The sequence below is a fragment of the Hemitrygon akajei genome, chromosome 10 (assembly GCF_048418815.1).
Source record: "Hemitrygon akajei chromosome 10, sHemAka1.3, whole genome shotgun sequence".
NCBI classification, from domain to species: domain Eukaryota; kingdom Metazoa; phylum Chordata; class Chondrichthyes; order Myliobatiformes; family Dasyatidae; genus Hemitrygon; species Hemitrygon akajei.
In genome coordinates this window covers 39,072,638-39,089,545 of record NC_133133.1, presented here as the reverse complement: position 1 = coordinate 39,089,545, position 16,908 = coordinate 39,072,638, and positions in this window count along the sequence as shown.

Sequence of the window (16,908 nt, the reverse complement as noted above, 5' to 3'; positions counted from 1 at the left end):
ATTACTTAAGTATTTTTGTAAGAAGTGTCTGACCTGAAGATATTGCAGGAAATGTGAATATGTGAGAGAGTATTTAGTTACTAATTTCTCAAAAGACATCAATCGGCCATCTTGGAACAGATCCGTGAAGGAATAAACTCCTTTATTCCTCCAAAGAAGAAAGGTAGGATCACTTAATGATGGTTTAAATAAATAATTTCGATAAATTAAACTAAAAAGTTTAAATATTTTGAGATTTAAAAAATTACGAAACTGGAACCAAATTCATAATGACTGCTTAATCACAGGATATAAATTTAAATTATTAATTTTAGCCAGTTGTACAGCTAGAGAAGCTCCTAATAATGAGGTTGAGTGAAACTGTTTCACAGCATTCAATTCCAAATCAGCCCAATGTGGTCATTCATTTATATCAGCCCAATATAACCAAAAACACATATAACGTATATTAACAGCCCAATAATACATTCTTAAATTAGGCAAAGCAAGACCTCCATCTTTTTTTAGTTTTGATATTTGCCAATTCTTGGTCTTTTATTATTCCAAACAAAAGATGAAATTATAGAGTCAACCTGAATGAAAAACTTCTTAAGATCTCTCCCATCTCTTTCATCTCCACACATAGATTACAACTCTGATCTTTCAGAGGACAAATATTATCCCTTGCTATCTTTTTGCTCTTAATATATCCTAGAAGCCCTTAGGATTTTCCTTCACCTTGTCTGCTGAAGCAACCTGATGTTGTCTTCTAGCTCTCCTGATTTCCTTCTTAAGTGCTCTCTTGTATTTCTTATACTCCTCAAGTACCTCATTTATTCCTACCTGCTATGAACCTCTTTCTTTTTCTTAAACAGGGCAATTTCTCTTGAAAACCAAGATTTCCTAAACCTAACCTTGCCTTTTATTTTGACAGGAACATACAAACTCTGTACTCTCTAAATTTCACTTCTGAATGCCTCCCCCTTAGCAAGTACACCTTTGCCAGAAAACAACCCGTCCCAATCCACATTTGCCAGAACCTTTCTGATACCATCAAAATTAGCCTTTCTCCAAATTAGATTCTCAAACCAAAGACCAGACCTATCCTTTTTCATAATTATCTTGAAACTAATGGCATTATGATCACTAGATGCAAAGAGTTCCCCTATGAACTTCTGTCACCTGCCCGGCCTCATTCACTAAGAGATCTAGTATTGCACTCTCTCTAGCTGAGACTGCTATGGAAGCTTTCCCAAACATATTTGACAAACTCTTTCTCATCCAGCCCTTTTACAGTATGCAGTCCCAGTCAATATGTGGAAAGTTCAGATCATCTGCTATCACAAATTTATGTTTCTTGCAACAGTCTGCAATCTCTCTACAAATTTGCTCCTCTAAATCCCATGGATTATTGAGTGGTCTATAATATAATCCCATTAACATGGTCATACCTTTCTTATTCCTTAGTTCCATTCATAAAACTCACTAGACAAGTTTTTCATTCTGTTCTGACTGAGCACTGCTGTGACATTTTCCCTGGCTAGTAATGCCACCCTTCCCCTTTAATCCCTGCAGCCCAGAACATTAATCCCACCATGCTTGACGTTTTGATTCATAACTTCGTATGTAGGTTTAACACATTTTTCTTCACAACCACTTCACAATCTGTTCTGGCACTCCGGTTCCCAACCCTCTGCAACTCTAATTTACCCCCCCCCCATGCATCAACATTGAAATTATTGGGTAATTAAGGGTAATGGAGAACATGATGGAAAGAGGAACTGATTCCAAGATCAAACCAGCCATATTATCAAGCGGTGGAGCAAACTGAAGGGGCTCAGATAAATGTTTAAAATTTTTTTTTTGTGTAAGGTTAAAACACAGCTCCTCTAATTGAGAGTACATGAAAAATAATGCTGGCCAGATAGTTCAGCCCAAAAATAATTCTACCCAGAAAAAAATGAAGCTAGCAACCAGAAGATAATTTCTCATTTCAAAACCTGACTTAAATGAGGTAGTGAAATGACAATGCCATTTATATTTAAACACATTGAGACTTTGTGGCACATTTTACAGAAATGTGCATTTGCAGTGTTGAAAAGGGGATTCATTAGTTGTTCATTTTATTCTATCACTGTTCTTATGAGTAGCACTTTTACTCACACCCTAGCAAAGATATGGTTGACAGAAATATTTGAAGTGTGAATTCATTCAACTTGTATTTAACTGCATAATTATTGAGTTTGCTTAGTGTTAGTCCCCATTAGCTAGATTGAGTCTATCAACACATGGGAATTCTTGTTGATTTATTCAGGTATTTTACCTTTAAGGACAGCTAAAGGCAAAATTCCTAAATCATGTGTCCTTTGTAATCCTTGAAAGAAACTAGGGAATCCAGTTCTCCTCTTGTTTGCAGAAGTAATCACAAAATGTATCTACCATTGATGAGGTCACTTGCACGTTTTGCAAAATTCCTTCTGGAGATGGGTTTATTATACTAATTAGTTTGATTGGTCGTACTCAGGGAGGTAAAAATGAGCCAGTGTTTCTGTTTCCTGGTTCATATTCAGAGATATTTCGAGGAAAGCTATCCAGTGAAGAGGATAAATTTTGTAGTGATATTTTCCACAGATGTTCCTCAGCACACTTCTCTGGGTTCTTAGATGAAGAACAGGCAGTCCAATGAACTAATGGAAACCATGCAACATATCACAAAGTATATCTTAGTAAAGTAGAAGTTCTGGATAACACAAACAAAATGCCAGATGAACTCAGCAAGTCAGACAGCATCTGTGGAAGGGAATATTGTTAATGTCTCAGGCTAAGATGCTTCATCAGGACTGGAAAGGATGGAAGAATAAACCAGAATATGCTGGCAGATGGTAGCTAAGACTGGGTGAGGGGGAAGGTGTGTGGGTTGGGAAGGAGGGATGCAGTCAGAAGCTGGGAATGATGGATAGACACTAGAGGGAAGTGATGGGCAGGTAAAGAGAAGTGATGAGAAGGTAACCAGAATGGGGAATGGAAAAAGGGGCAGTTTTGAACTTTTCATTTTGACTCAGATAGCATTCCCCAGTCAGTAACAAAAGGAAGTGATTTTAAGTCCCATTACAAAGATACGCAATAGGCAGGGATCACTCTAATTATTAAATGCACTGCTTTTCACAAAAGATATCAAACCTAGATCATGTTTGCTCACTCAGCAGAACAAAGATAATCCTCTAGCGCTGTTGAAATAAGCAGAGTTGTTTCTCCCTATAACCTGGCTAACTTTTGACACTGACTGAAAAAATTGCAAAGCTGAATACTTATCCAATTATATCACTTCTATTGTTGGTAATTTATTTTATAGACTGCCAGCTTCGACCATGCTTCAAAATGGTCATTTAAATAAAAAGTTTTTAATTGGCTAAAAAGTGCTTCAACATTATCCTGAGGACCTAGAAGTTTGTAAAAGTCTTCATTTTTTTACAAATAGGGTTAAGAGATGGAAATTAGGATTTTCACATGTGTTGCTAAAAATGTACTAATTTACTCAAATTCATGATGGTCCCCACCTTTAAAAGCAGTATTACTTAAAATGCGAAATACATGTCATGCAGGTACAAAAGTCTTTTTATACAGATCTCTCTTGCTGGTTTCTGTCAGAAGTGAAGACCCAGAGTCTGTGTCAGATTGCTGACTTAATTCTGCCCGTTAGGTGAACTGACTCAAAGCAAACTTTTCACATAAAATGTGTATTCAGATGAGTTCTTGTGATCTGAACAATATGTAGTTAACATAGTATCAAGAATATAAACCGAGCTGTACTTTTGGAATTACAAACGGATTTCCATAAAAAACTAAGACAAAGACTCTTTGTTTTCTAGTTTTGGAGAGGGTGCAAATAAATTATTTTCATTTGATATATTAACCCTCATTCAGGTATGGGAAACTTTCAGAATGCTTTTCTTTGGCTGTGGTATCTTCTGGTGCCTAACTGGAGCTATACCTCTCTTTGCAAATTGGAAACATTTAAGTATCTGTGCTTCATGCAGTCCTCAATTTGCATCATCCCATTCTTGGTTTAGGGCCTAATTTCTAGAATTCTCATTCCAAACATCACCATCTGCTTTTTTCTTCGATTATTCTTTTTTAAGAAGGATTTTAAAACTTCCTTCTTGGATAAAACTTTGCTCATAATTCTGTACCATCTCTGCCCAATTACACTGGTGGCAAAAAGGAGAAAGAAAGATAAAGGAAACAATATTTTCCTGTGTTAGCAGCGGAACTTCTTCCAGCATTTAATGACGTGTCCAATAATAAAATGGACCTTCATAGCCCCAACTTCCTAATCTTCTGTAGTTGCCCTCTCAGACTTACATATTACTGGCTGTATTGACTTCTGAGCCACTATGTATTATACTAATCAAGGGCTGACAAACTATAGTGGGCAGACATTCAGGACTTGAATCTCATTGGCATTATAGAAAAGTGACCTTATTTAAAAATGGCTTAATGTAGAATTTCAGTAATATAAATCAGTAACCCTCAAAAGAAAACATTTGCAATTAACAAGCCTTCATCATCCTCTCTGAGCTGATACTATGTCTATTGATGACATTCATTCTCCCTCGTTCTCCAGCATTTCACAGGCATTTTCCCTTGTTCTGCCAACTCTTCCCATTCTCTGCAGCTTTAAACACTGAATTATTAACACAGTTTATTTGCCCCTCCAAATGTTGCCTAATCTGCTGAGTATTTCCAGATGTTATGTTTTTAATTAAAATGTAAAGCATCAACACACTTTTGCTTATTTTGTTATACTTTGAGGATTAGAAGCTCAACTGAACATTTTGCCAAGAACGTAGCCAGATGTTAAAATCTACTCTTTGGTCTGTAATCTCCTTTTCAAGTGTCAACATTGATTTACGTTCCTTTTAGCATAGTGTTTCATTAACACATATATAGTAAATTCCTACTCGTACTGTTTCAAACTTCGTATGTCATCAAACTGTTTAAAATAGCACATTAACTAGTTTGCTCAGAAAAATGCAAATGAAATCAAATTGCTTCCTTCCATTTTATTATCCATATCATATATAGTACTGTACTCCTCTGAACTTTCCTGTCCCCCCTATAAATTACAAATAGTTTTGCTGCTTCCTGCACCCTCATTGCATTGCAGAGCAACAGATTCTTAACCAGTTTGCCCAAAACTGAGCACTTCTTTACTCTGGATTTTCCTTCCTCCCACAAGAAGAAATTTTGGTCCCAAAATTGGTACCATCGAATTTGATGAATCATGTCAATTTTAATAGGGTTTGTTCTGTGTAATTTCATACAAACTGTTTAGCACTACCTTTTGACTTACTTTGCCAACATTATAGATTCTGAATTTCTTTAAAGAAAGGATTTATCACTAGCCTTACAGACCCTCATTGCCATACATCCTGCTTCAGCCAGGAAGGCAGAAATGCCTTAACAACAGTTACCCCTATATCCTTGCAAATGCACCTCTGTCGTCCAAAAGGCACTGCCATTTTTAAACAGAACATTTCCTGTTATTGTCATTTTAAAAGGTGCCAATGTATGATTTCCAGCTTTTAAACTACAAATCCAGACTTGGATCTTATCACAAACAAAACATTTCCTTTTTAAATTAGAAGAGTTGTGCTGCATTTGAAGCACAATTTATGCATCTACTGCAAGTTCTAGCAGGAAGCATGATATTTTTTATATTTTAAATCACTGTTTGAAGCATATGTTCTTCAATTAAATTCATTTTTGAAGTGGTATTCTAATTAATTTTGTATGTAGAATTAGGAGTTTGTGTATTTAAATTGTTAAATTTAGTTTCCATTCTGTGGAAATCTTTAATTAGAAGGCTTTCATCTGGTTAATTTTGACATCCATGCACTACCTAATTTGAGGAATTTCTTACTTTTAATAGTACTAATATTTTATGCAAAGTTATGTTTTTCTATGTTCTATACTGATGCAGTAACTCCTCTCTAATTTGTACTTGTAGATACTTAAATCCCTTTAAAGTTAATCCAAAATGAATTAAAGATATGATGCTATTGTAACTTAAAATGTTCTGTAAATATTTTTCAGATGGTTCCTCCAAAGGAATTGTCTAATGCATTCTTCCTGCATCTTCACATATCAAATATTTTCTTGCAATAATTTGGTCCAGACAATTATGTTCCTTCCTAAAAAAAATTTTCTCCTAAAATCAAAATATTTTATTAATCTGGTTTTTGGCATAGGAGGGGAATTTTTTGCATAGTAGGGGAAATAAGGGTTATGATGGAGATGAGTCCATGGCCAGATCAACCATGATCTTATTGAATGGTGGAGCAGGCTCGACAGGCCAGATGGCCTACTCCTGCTCCTAGTTCATATGTTCTTATGTTTGATATCCAGAGCATAAGCTACTCTATCTAATTTAGGTGCCAACATTAGGAGGCAATAGAGCCATAGAACTTAGAACATTCCAGCACAGTATAGGCTCTTTGGCCCAGATGTTGTGCCAACTTTTTAACCTATCCTACAATCATCCTTTCCTTCCTACAGAGCTTTCCATTTTTCTATCATCCAAGTGCTTATATAGGAGTTTCTTAAATGTCCCTACAGTGTCTGCCTGTCCATCACACCTGACAGGGCATTCCACTCACCCATCACTGTCTGTGTAAAACTTTACTTCTGACATCCTCCTTATACTTTCTTCCAATCACCTTAAATTTATGCACCCTCCATAAGATATAGGAGCAGAATTAGGCCATTCAGCCCATCGAGTCTGCTCCACTATTCCATCGTGGCTGTTTCCAGATCCCACTCAACCCCACACACCTGCCTTCTCGCCATATCCTTTGATGCCCTGACCTATCAGGAAACTTTGGCTTTAAGTATATCCACTGACTTGGCCTCCACCACAGTCTGTGGCAGAGCATTTTGCAGATTCACTGCTCTCTAGCTAAAAAAAAAATCCTCCTTACCTCTGTTCTAAAAGGTCACCCCTCAATTCTACTTCCAGATACCCCCACCATAGGAAACATCTTCTCCACATCCACCTTATCTAGTCTTTTCAACGTTTGGTAAGTTTCAATGAGATCCCCCTGCATTGTTCTAAATTCCAGGGAGTACAGGCCCAAAACTGCCAAATGCTCCTGATATGTTAACTCCTTAATTCCCAGAATCACCTCATGAATTTCCTCTGGACTCTCTCCAACAACAAACCATCCTTTCTGAGATATGGGGCCCAAAACTGTTGACAATACTCCAAGTGCAGCTTGACTAGTGTCTCATAAACCTTCAGTATTATCGCCTTGCTTTTATATTCTGTTCCCCTTGAAATAAATGCCAACATTGCATTTGCCTTCTTTACCACAGACTCAATCTGTAAATTAAACTTTTGGGAGTCCTGCTTCAATCGCATTGCTTTTACAGAAACCATGCTGACTTTGACTTATTTTATCATTAGTTTCCAAGTATCTCGAAACCTCATCCTTAATAATAGACTCCAACACTTTCCCAACCACTGAGGTTAGGCTAACTGGCCTATAATTTCCTTTCTTTTGCCTTTCTTCCTTATTAAAGAGTGGAGTGATATTTGCAATCTTCCAGTCCACCGGGACCATGCCAGAATCAAGTGATTCTTAAAAGATTATGACCAATGCATCCATTATTTCTTTAGCAGCTTCTCTCAGGACTCTGGGATGTAGTTCATCTGGCCTAGGTGACTTATCCACCCTAAGAGCTTTTGAATTTGCCCAGCATTTTTTCCTTTGTAATAACAGTGACCATCACTCCTGCTCCCTGACACTCACGGACCTCTGGCACACTGCTAGTGTCTTCCACAGTGCTGAATGATCTAAAGTACCCATTAAGTTCATCTGCCATTTCTTTGCCCCCCATTACTACCTCAACAGAATAATTTTCCAGTGATCGAATGTCAACTCTCACCTAACTTTGACACTTTATATAACTGGAAAGTCTTTTAGTATTGTGCTTTATATTATTGGCTAGTTTACCCTCATATTTAATCTTTTCCCAAGCTTTTTTAGATGCCTTTTGTTGGATTTTAAAAGCTTCCCAATCATCCAACTTCTCACTCAGTTTTGCTACCTTATATGCCCTTTCCTTGGCTTTTATGCAATCCTTAACTTCCCTTGTCAGCCACGGTTGCCTAACCTTGCCATTTGAGAACTTCTTCTGTGGGACCTACAGTATCTATTCTGTACCTTGTGAGCTACACCCAGAAACTTTAGCAACCTCTGCTCTGCTGTCATTCCCACCAGTGTCCTCCTCCAATCCATCTGGGCAAGTTTCTCTCTCAAGCATTTGAAATCCCCTTTATTCCATTGTGATACTGATACATGTGAGTTGTGCTTCTCCTTCTCAAGTTGCATTATGAATTCGATCATATTATGATCACTGCCTCCGAAGAATTCTTTTACGTTAAGCTCCCTAATAAGATCTGGGTTGTTACACAACACCAGCCTAAGATGGCCTTTCCCCAAGTAGGATCAAGCACAATCTGCTCTAAAACACCACCTCATAGGTATTCACCAAAATCCCTCTCTTGTGACCCGACACCAACCTGATTTTCCCAATCTCCTTGCATATTGAAGTCCCTCATTTAGTATTAGTCATTTCCTGGGAGAAAGTGTCTGGTTATCCACTCAATCTATGCCTCTTATCATCTCTGTCAAGTCACCCCTCATCTTCCTTCACTCCAAAAAGAAAACTCTAGCTCTCTCAACCCATCTTCATAAACATGCTCTCTAATCCAAGTAGCATCGTGGTCTAAGGAGTGGCATGGTAGCGTAGTGGTTAGCACAACACTTTACAGTACCAGTAGCCTGGGCTCAAGTCCTGCCACTGTCTGTGAGGAGTTTGTTCGTTCTCCCCATGAAGACATGGGTTGCCTCTGGGTGCTCTGGTTTCCTCCCAAAGTTGTACTGGTTGGTAGGTTAATTGTCCCATGATTAGGCTAGGGTTATATGGGTGGGGGGGGGGGTGTTACTGGGTAGTGCAGCTTGAAGGACCGGAGGGCCTACTCCGCACTATATCTCAGTAACTAACTAAATTAATTAATTAAATTGAAAATCTCCTCTGCACCCTCTATAAAGGTTCCCCATCCTTATTATAGACAATAGACGATAGGTGCAGAAGTAGACCATTCGGCCCTTCGAGCCTGCACCACCATTTTGAGATCATGGCTAATCATCTACTATCAATACCCGGTTCCTGCCTTGTCCCCATATCCCTTGATTCCCCTATCCATAAGATACCTATCTAGCTCCATCTTGAAAGCATCCATTGAATTGGCCTCCGCTACCTTCCGAGGCAGTGCATTCCAGACCCCCACAACTCTCTGGGAGAAGAAGTTTTTCCTTAACTCTGTCCTAAATGACCTACCCCTTATTCTCAAACCATGCCCTCTGGTACTGGACTCTCACAGCATTTGGAACATATTTCCTGCCTCTATCTTGTCCAATCCCTTAATAATCTTATATGTTTCAATCAGATCCCCTCTCAATCTCCTTCATTCCAGCGTGTACAAGCCCAGTCTCTCTAACCTCTCTGCGTAAGACAGTCCGGACATCCCAAGAATTAACCTCGTGAATCTACGCTGCACTTCCTCTACAGCCAGGATGTCCTTCCTTAACCCTGGAGACCAAAACTGTACACAATACTCCAGGTGTGGTCTCACCAGGGCTCTGTACAAATGCAAGAGGATTTCCTTGCTCTTGTACTCAATTCCCTTTGTAATAAAGGCCAACATTCCATTAGCCTTCTTCACTGCCTGCTGCACTTGCTCATTCACCTTCAGTGACTGATGAACAAGGACTCCTAGATCTCTTTGTATTTCTCCCTTACCTAACTCTACACCGTTCAGATAATAATCTGCCTTCTGTTCTTACTCCCAGAGTGGATAACCTCACACTTATTCACATTAAACGTCATCTGCTAAGTATCTGCCCACTCACCCAGCCTATCCAAGTCACCCTGAATTCTCCTAACATCCTCATCACATGTCACACTGCCACCCAGCTTAGTATCATCAGCAAATTTGCTGATGTTATTCTCAATGCCTTCATCTAAATCATTGACGTAAATTGTAAACAGCTGTGGTCCCAATACCGAGCCCTGTGGCACCCCACTAGTCACCACCTGCCATTCCGAGAAACACCCATTCACTGCTACCCTTTGCTTTCTATCTGCCAACCAGTTTTCTATCCATGTCAATGTCTTCCCCCCCGATGCCCTGAGCTTTGATTTTACCCACCAATCTCCTATGTGGGACCTTATCAAATGCCTTCTGAAAATAGAGGTACACTACACCCACTGGATCTCCTCCGTCTAACTTCCTGGTTACATTCTCGAAAAACTCCAACAGATTAGTCAAGCATGATTTACCCTTGGTAAATCCATGCTGGCTCGGCCCAATCCTATCACTGCTATCTAGATATGCCACTATTTCATCCTTAATAATGGACTCTAGCATCTTCCCCACCACCAATGTCAGGCTGACAGGTCGATAGTTCTCTGTTTTCTCCCTCCCTCCTTTCTTAAAAAGTGGGATAACATTAGCCATTCTCCAATCCTCAGGAACTGATCCTGAATTTAAGGAACATTGGAAAATGATTACCAATGCATCCGCAATTTCCAGGGCCACCTCCTTTAGTACCCTAGGATGCAGACCATCTGGACCTGGGGATTTGTCAGCCTTCAGTCCCATCAGTCTACTCAAAGCCATTTCCTTCCTAATGTCAATCTGTTTCATTTCCTCTGTTACCCTATGTCCTTGGCCCATCCATACATCTGGGAGATTGCTTGTGTCTTCCTTAGCGAAAACAGATCTAAAGTACTCATTAAATTCTTCTGCCATTTCTCTGTTTCCCATAACAATTTCACCCAATTCATTCTTCAAGGGCCCAACATTGTTCTTAACTATCTTCTTTCTCTTCACATACCTAAAAAAGCTTTTGCTATCTTCCTTTATATTCCTGGCTAGCTTGCATTCGTACCTCATTTTTTCTCCCCGTATTGCATTTTTAGTTAAGTTCTGTTGTTCCTTAAAAACTTCCCAATCATCTGTCCTCCCACTCACCTTAGCTCTGTCATACTTACTTTTTTTTAATGCTATGCAATCTCTGACTTCCTTTGTCAACCACTGTGGCCCCTTCCCCCCCCCCTTGAATTCTTCCTTCTCTGGGGGATGAACTGATTTTGCACCTTGTGCATTATTCCCAAGAATACCTGCCATTGCTGTTCCACTGTCTTTTCTGCTAGGATATCCATCCAGTCAACTTTGGCCAGCTCCTCCCTCATGGCTCCATAGTTCCCCTGTTCAACTGCAACACTGACACCTCCGAGCTGCCCTTATCCTTCTCAAATTGCAGATAAAAACTTATCATATTATGATCACTACCTCCTAATGGCTCCTTTACTGCAAGATCGCTTATCAAATCCTGTTCATTACATAACACTAAATCCAGAATAGTCTTGTCCCTGGTCGGCTCTCGTACAAGCTGTTCCAAGAATGCATCCCGTAGGCACTCCACAAACTCCCTATCCTGGGGTCTAGCACCAACCTGATTCTCCCAGTTCACCTGCATGTTGAAACCCCCCATAACTACTGCGACATTACCTTTGCCACATGCCAATGTTAACTCCCTATTCAACTTGCACCCAATATCCATGCTACCGTTTGGTGGCCTGTAGATAACACCCATTTGGGTCCTTTTGCCCTTACTGTTCCTCAGTTCTATCCACACAGACTCTACTTCTCCTGACCCTATGTCCCCCCTTGCAAAGGACTGAATCCTATTCCTCACCAACAGGGCCACCCCACCCCCTCTGCCCACATTTCTGTCCCTACGATAGCACGTATACCCTTGTACATTCATTTCCCAGGTCTGATCTCCCTGCAGCCACGTCTCCGTTATTCCAACAATATCATAGTTACCCATTCGCACCTGGGCTTCAAGCTCATCCGCCTTATTTCTGACACTTCGTGCATTCAGATATAGAATTTTTAGCCCATTTCTCCTCTCTCTGTTTGAATCGCTGCCTATTGTGCTTAACCCAGCTCCCCGAACTCCCATCGGGCTATACGCCCCTAGAATTTTGTTGTTGTTCCTAAATTTACTTATTCTTTCAACACATTTAACTCCATGTTCCGTCAGACCATCCCTCTGTACGTGTCCTCCTTATCACTTGTTCCGCCTCACCTTTCTCTACTACAGACTTAATATTCCGGAAACATGTAGTCCCCACCTGTCCTTTATTCTTCCTCTCGCTATCCTCTCTCACATTCTGGATCCCCGCCCCCTGCAAATTTAGTTTAAACCCCCCCCCCCCCCAAGAAACACTAGCAAACTTCCCTGCAAGAATGTTAGTACCGTTCCAGTTCAGGTGTAAACCGTCCCTTCGGAACAGATCCCACCTTCCTTGGAACAAAGCCCAATTATCTACAAACCTGAAGCCCTCCCTCCTGCACCATCCTCTCAGCCACGTATTAATCTTTATAATCTTTCTGTTCCTTGCCTCACTCGCACGTGGCACAGGTAGCAATCCTGAGATTGTTACCCTGGAGGTCCTGCTCTTCAGCTTCGCACCAAACTCCCTGAACTCCCTACGCAGGACCCCCTCACTCATCCTACCCACGTCATTGGTCCCTACATGGACCACAACATCTGGCATCTCTGGGAAAAAGTATGGTCAACGTTTCAGGCCTAGATCCTTCGGCAGGACTCCTGCCGATGTGTCTCAGCCCAAAATGTCGACTGTACTTTTTTCCATAGATGCTGCCTGGCCTGCTGAGTTCCTCCAGCATTTTGTGTGTGTTGCTTGGATTTCCAGCACCTGCAAACTTCCTCTTCCAAGTGTGATCTAAACTGTTTTTTATAGAGCTCTAACATTACCTCATTGCTCTTGAACTCAATCCTTTGACTAATGAAGGCCAACACACCATACATCTTCTTAACAACGCAATCAACTTACAAGGCAACTTTGAGGGACCTATAGACATGGACTCCAAGGTCCTTCTGTAGCTCCACACCTCTATAATTCTGCTATTAATTATGCATTCTGTCTTAAATTTAATCGTCCAAAGTGAATTACTTAACACTTTTCTGGATTGAACTCCATCTGCCACTTCTCATCACAGTTTTGCATCCTGTCAACCTCTTCTTGCAACATACATGAACCTTCTGCACTATTCACAACTCCACCTACCTTTGTATCATCTATAAACTTACTAACTAGCCCTTCCACTTCCTCAGTAACACATATAATGCTGCAAGAAATGCAGCAGGTAAGGCAGCATCTATGGAGAAGAATAAATATTCAACATTTCGGGCTGAGACCCTTCCCAATTTCCTCATCCAAGTCATTTATGAAATCACTAACAGCAGAGGTCCCTGAGGACCATCACTGGTCACCGACCTGTAGGTAGATTACGCTCCATCTACAACTACCTTCTAACTTTTATGGACGTGCCAATTCTAAAGCCACAAAGCCAAGTTTTCCATCTCCTGCCTTTCTGAATAAGTCTACCATGGGGAACCTTATCACAATGTGCTTTGTCACATCATCAAATAATTCAATCAGGCTAGTGAGGGATGACCTGTCCCACACAAAGCCTTGCTGACTATCCATAATACCAGAGTTTATAGAAACTTCGTCATTGCACATCAAAGGGTGATTTCAGTCTTGTCTATAAATAGAATTCACATGTAGTTAAAACAGCTTTGTTGCTTATCCTCCCGGGATGCAACAGATGTTTTACTGGTTCACATCGTCAAGTCATGAATTGAACAAACAAAAAAGACTCCCACCCAAAACCAGTGGGGTCCTTTTCAGATTATAGAATCATAGAAATCTACAGCACATTACAGGCCCTTTGTCCCACAATGTTGTGCCAACCATGTAACCAACTCTAGAAACTGCCTACAATTTCCCTATGCATAGCCCTCTATTGTTCTAAGCTCCATATACCTATCTAAGAGTCTCTTAAAAGACCCTGTTGTATCCGCCTCTACCACTTCGCTGGGAGTGCATTCCATGCACCCGCCACTCTCTGTGTAAAAAACTTACCACTGACCTCCTGCTTGTACCTACTTCCAAACGCCTTAAAACTCTGGCCCCTCGTGTTAGCCATTAGCCGGTGTTATGACCCAATGCAGTGTTAACTTAGCAGCCTGGGCTGGAAGTGGCACTTGTCCTTCTCATTAATTTAGTTGTAAACCAGTGTGGGGCAGAAAATGGTGAAAAACTCTTATTCTGTTATTTCTTTCTGCCTGCTCTTCGCTGCCTCTTATGAATGTTGCTGCACAATAGAGAGTGTATTCAAGGAGCATTCAGTATTGGGCCCAGAATGACAGGGCACTGTACAATAAAAAGTACATTGTTTCCTGAGAGTGGTGTCACAGGTGGACAAGGTGGAAAGAAGGTGTATGGGATGCTTGACTTAATTAGTTAAGATTCTGAGTACAGGAATTGTGATGTCATTTTGCAGCAGTACAAGATGTTGGTGAAACCATGGATGGAGTATTGTGTGCAGTATTTAATGGCCATACTATAGGAAGGATATGATTAAGCTGGAGAGGGTACAAAAAAGATTTTAGCATCTGCAGTCTCTTAGGCACCTTGGTCAGTATCGACGAGTTGGGCCTGGTTCCTGCTGCAATTCTCTGTGACTCTTTTTAGCCTCAGGTTCCATTTAGCTATCAAGTTTCAGGCAGTAAGTAATAGTGTACTGCCAAGGCATCATTGAAGATTGCGACCTGGACGTATAATGCAGAAGTTGGGCTTGTCCCAGATCGGATGTCCATGCAAGCAGGAGGCATGAGGGCTGGGGAGTTGGTGAGCCGGGAGTTCGAGGGCTAGAGCTTGCAGTTCCATCATTAGCTAGTCCGCAGGTCGATACTGAAGATCCAAGCCTGAAGACTTCCAGAAAATCAGACATTGTGCTAAGGATGAAGGTTGGAGGGCCAGGGGCCTGTCCTGTGGCTTGGAGGACTGTGCATGCATATGAGTGGTGTGGGATGCAGGAAAGGGGCTTGTGTTCTTTTGTTGTTCTGTTACCTATCTTCTGTTTCGTTGTTCTGCTGACCACTGTGGCCATGTAATGTTGCCACTGGAACGTGCGGCAACGTTTCTAGGCTGACCCCGGCAAGTCTTTCGTTTGTGTTGGTTGTTAACACAAACAATGAATTTTACTGTATGCCTTGACATACATGTGATAAACAAATCTGTATCTGATTCTGATTATCAATCATCCAGCATCATTTGGTTAAGTCATAAGGAAAGGGATCCAGGAAAGGAACAATTGGGAAGAGGGATGACGTGGAAGGTGTTGAATGCTGGGTGATATGCATCAGCCATTTAGGCTTCTGCTGTGGCAGGAGGGTTTGTTGCAAAGGTTACGAGAAATGTTTTGGGTTAGGAAAGTACACTGCCTCAGGACATTATGAACAGAGCAATTGGGAATGGAGATAGGAAGAAAAATTAGGGAGCAAACACCCTGAATTTGGAAGGTACAATCCTTCTACTCCCAACTTTACATACAAATATATTTTTAACTCTTATATTAATTACATCTTGAAATAGAAGGTGTATCTGACCAATGATCTTATCCTTTACCCAGGTTTTCTAAGGCCAAAGATATAACCCTTATTGCATCTTGGGTGTGACCTGTTAACTCAGCAAAGAACAGGAAATGGAACTGTTTGTTCAGACACATATAGACTTGACTTTCCTGAGCCACTACTTATTGCTTATCCCTTGTAACCTTGAGATCATTGACAGAAAATAATTTTACTAAGCCAGCCCCAGAAACACTGCAAAACTACTGTATATCCATCTTCTGAATGGCACTCCACTGCTGACTTGGAAAATCTTCTTGTATATCTTGTATCATATTGCATCAAATTATGAAGATTATCTACTTATTGTAATAATTATCACTAAGGTTAATTTCCTCACATTTAGTTTACTTTTGTTTAACACGCCATGAGCCTTGCAGCTCGGGTTTTCGAGCACCTGTATTTAGTAATTGTTATCTTAACTAGAGATGTTAAACCCTTGTGATTTTGGTTTAATCTTGTTAAGTTAATTGTGGCTGGCATGTGGTGGCTGCATTCTATGATTATATAAAGAGGACTCTCAGGCAACCCTTCAGTGAGTGAGTTGGAGAGGATGAATTATTTTGTGGTGTTGCTCCTTGGGGGTCTGATGGTTAATCTATTGGTCTGCCTCATCCTAGGGATCCTGCTGTCCCTCTGCACCTGGCTCTAGTCTTCTGAGAGTACATCATGATGGGATGATCCCACTGCTATGGACCCAGTGGAGGTTCTGTGATTCCCTGGTATATGCTCAAGATTTTTTTGAGGTTCTCTATGTCAACAGGGTTTGTACAGTCTCTTGTGTTGTACTTTTTCCCTCAAGTTGTATACTGTTTCTGAGTTATGCTATGTTTCCAAGTGAAATACAATATGAACTAAATGATCTTGCTATGCTTCCAAATTCTATGCAATGTTTCTAAGTTGTATGTTGTGTTTTACAGTCAAATGCTATGTTTCCAATTTGTAGACTACACCTCAAACTCAAGGTCTACCTTGTGCTTTTCTTTCTAAACCTGTCTTGAGAGTAGCCTTCAGCTACAGGTCTGTGTGTGTTCTGGATTTTCCAGCCCTGCCCTAAGTGATCTGCCCCATTTTCCAAATCTACCATGGGAGTATCTGAACTGTTCTGGATTTCCCAGTGCTTCCTTGAGCTCTAGGTCTGTCCTATTCTTTAAGCCTGTCTCAGCAACACCAGATCTACTCTGGATTCCCAAGAGCTCTCTTAAGCTCCAGGTTTGCCTTGTGTTTTTCAGGCCTGCCTCAATGGTCCTAAACTCAAGGTCTACCTTGCTGCTTTTTTTTTCTCAGA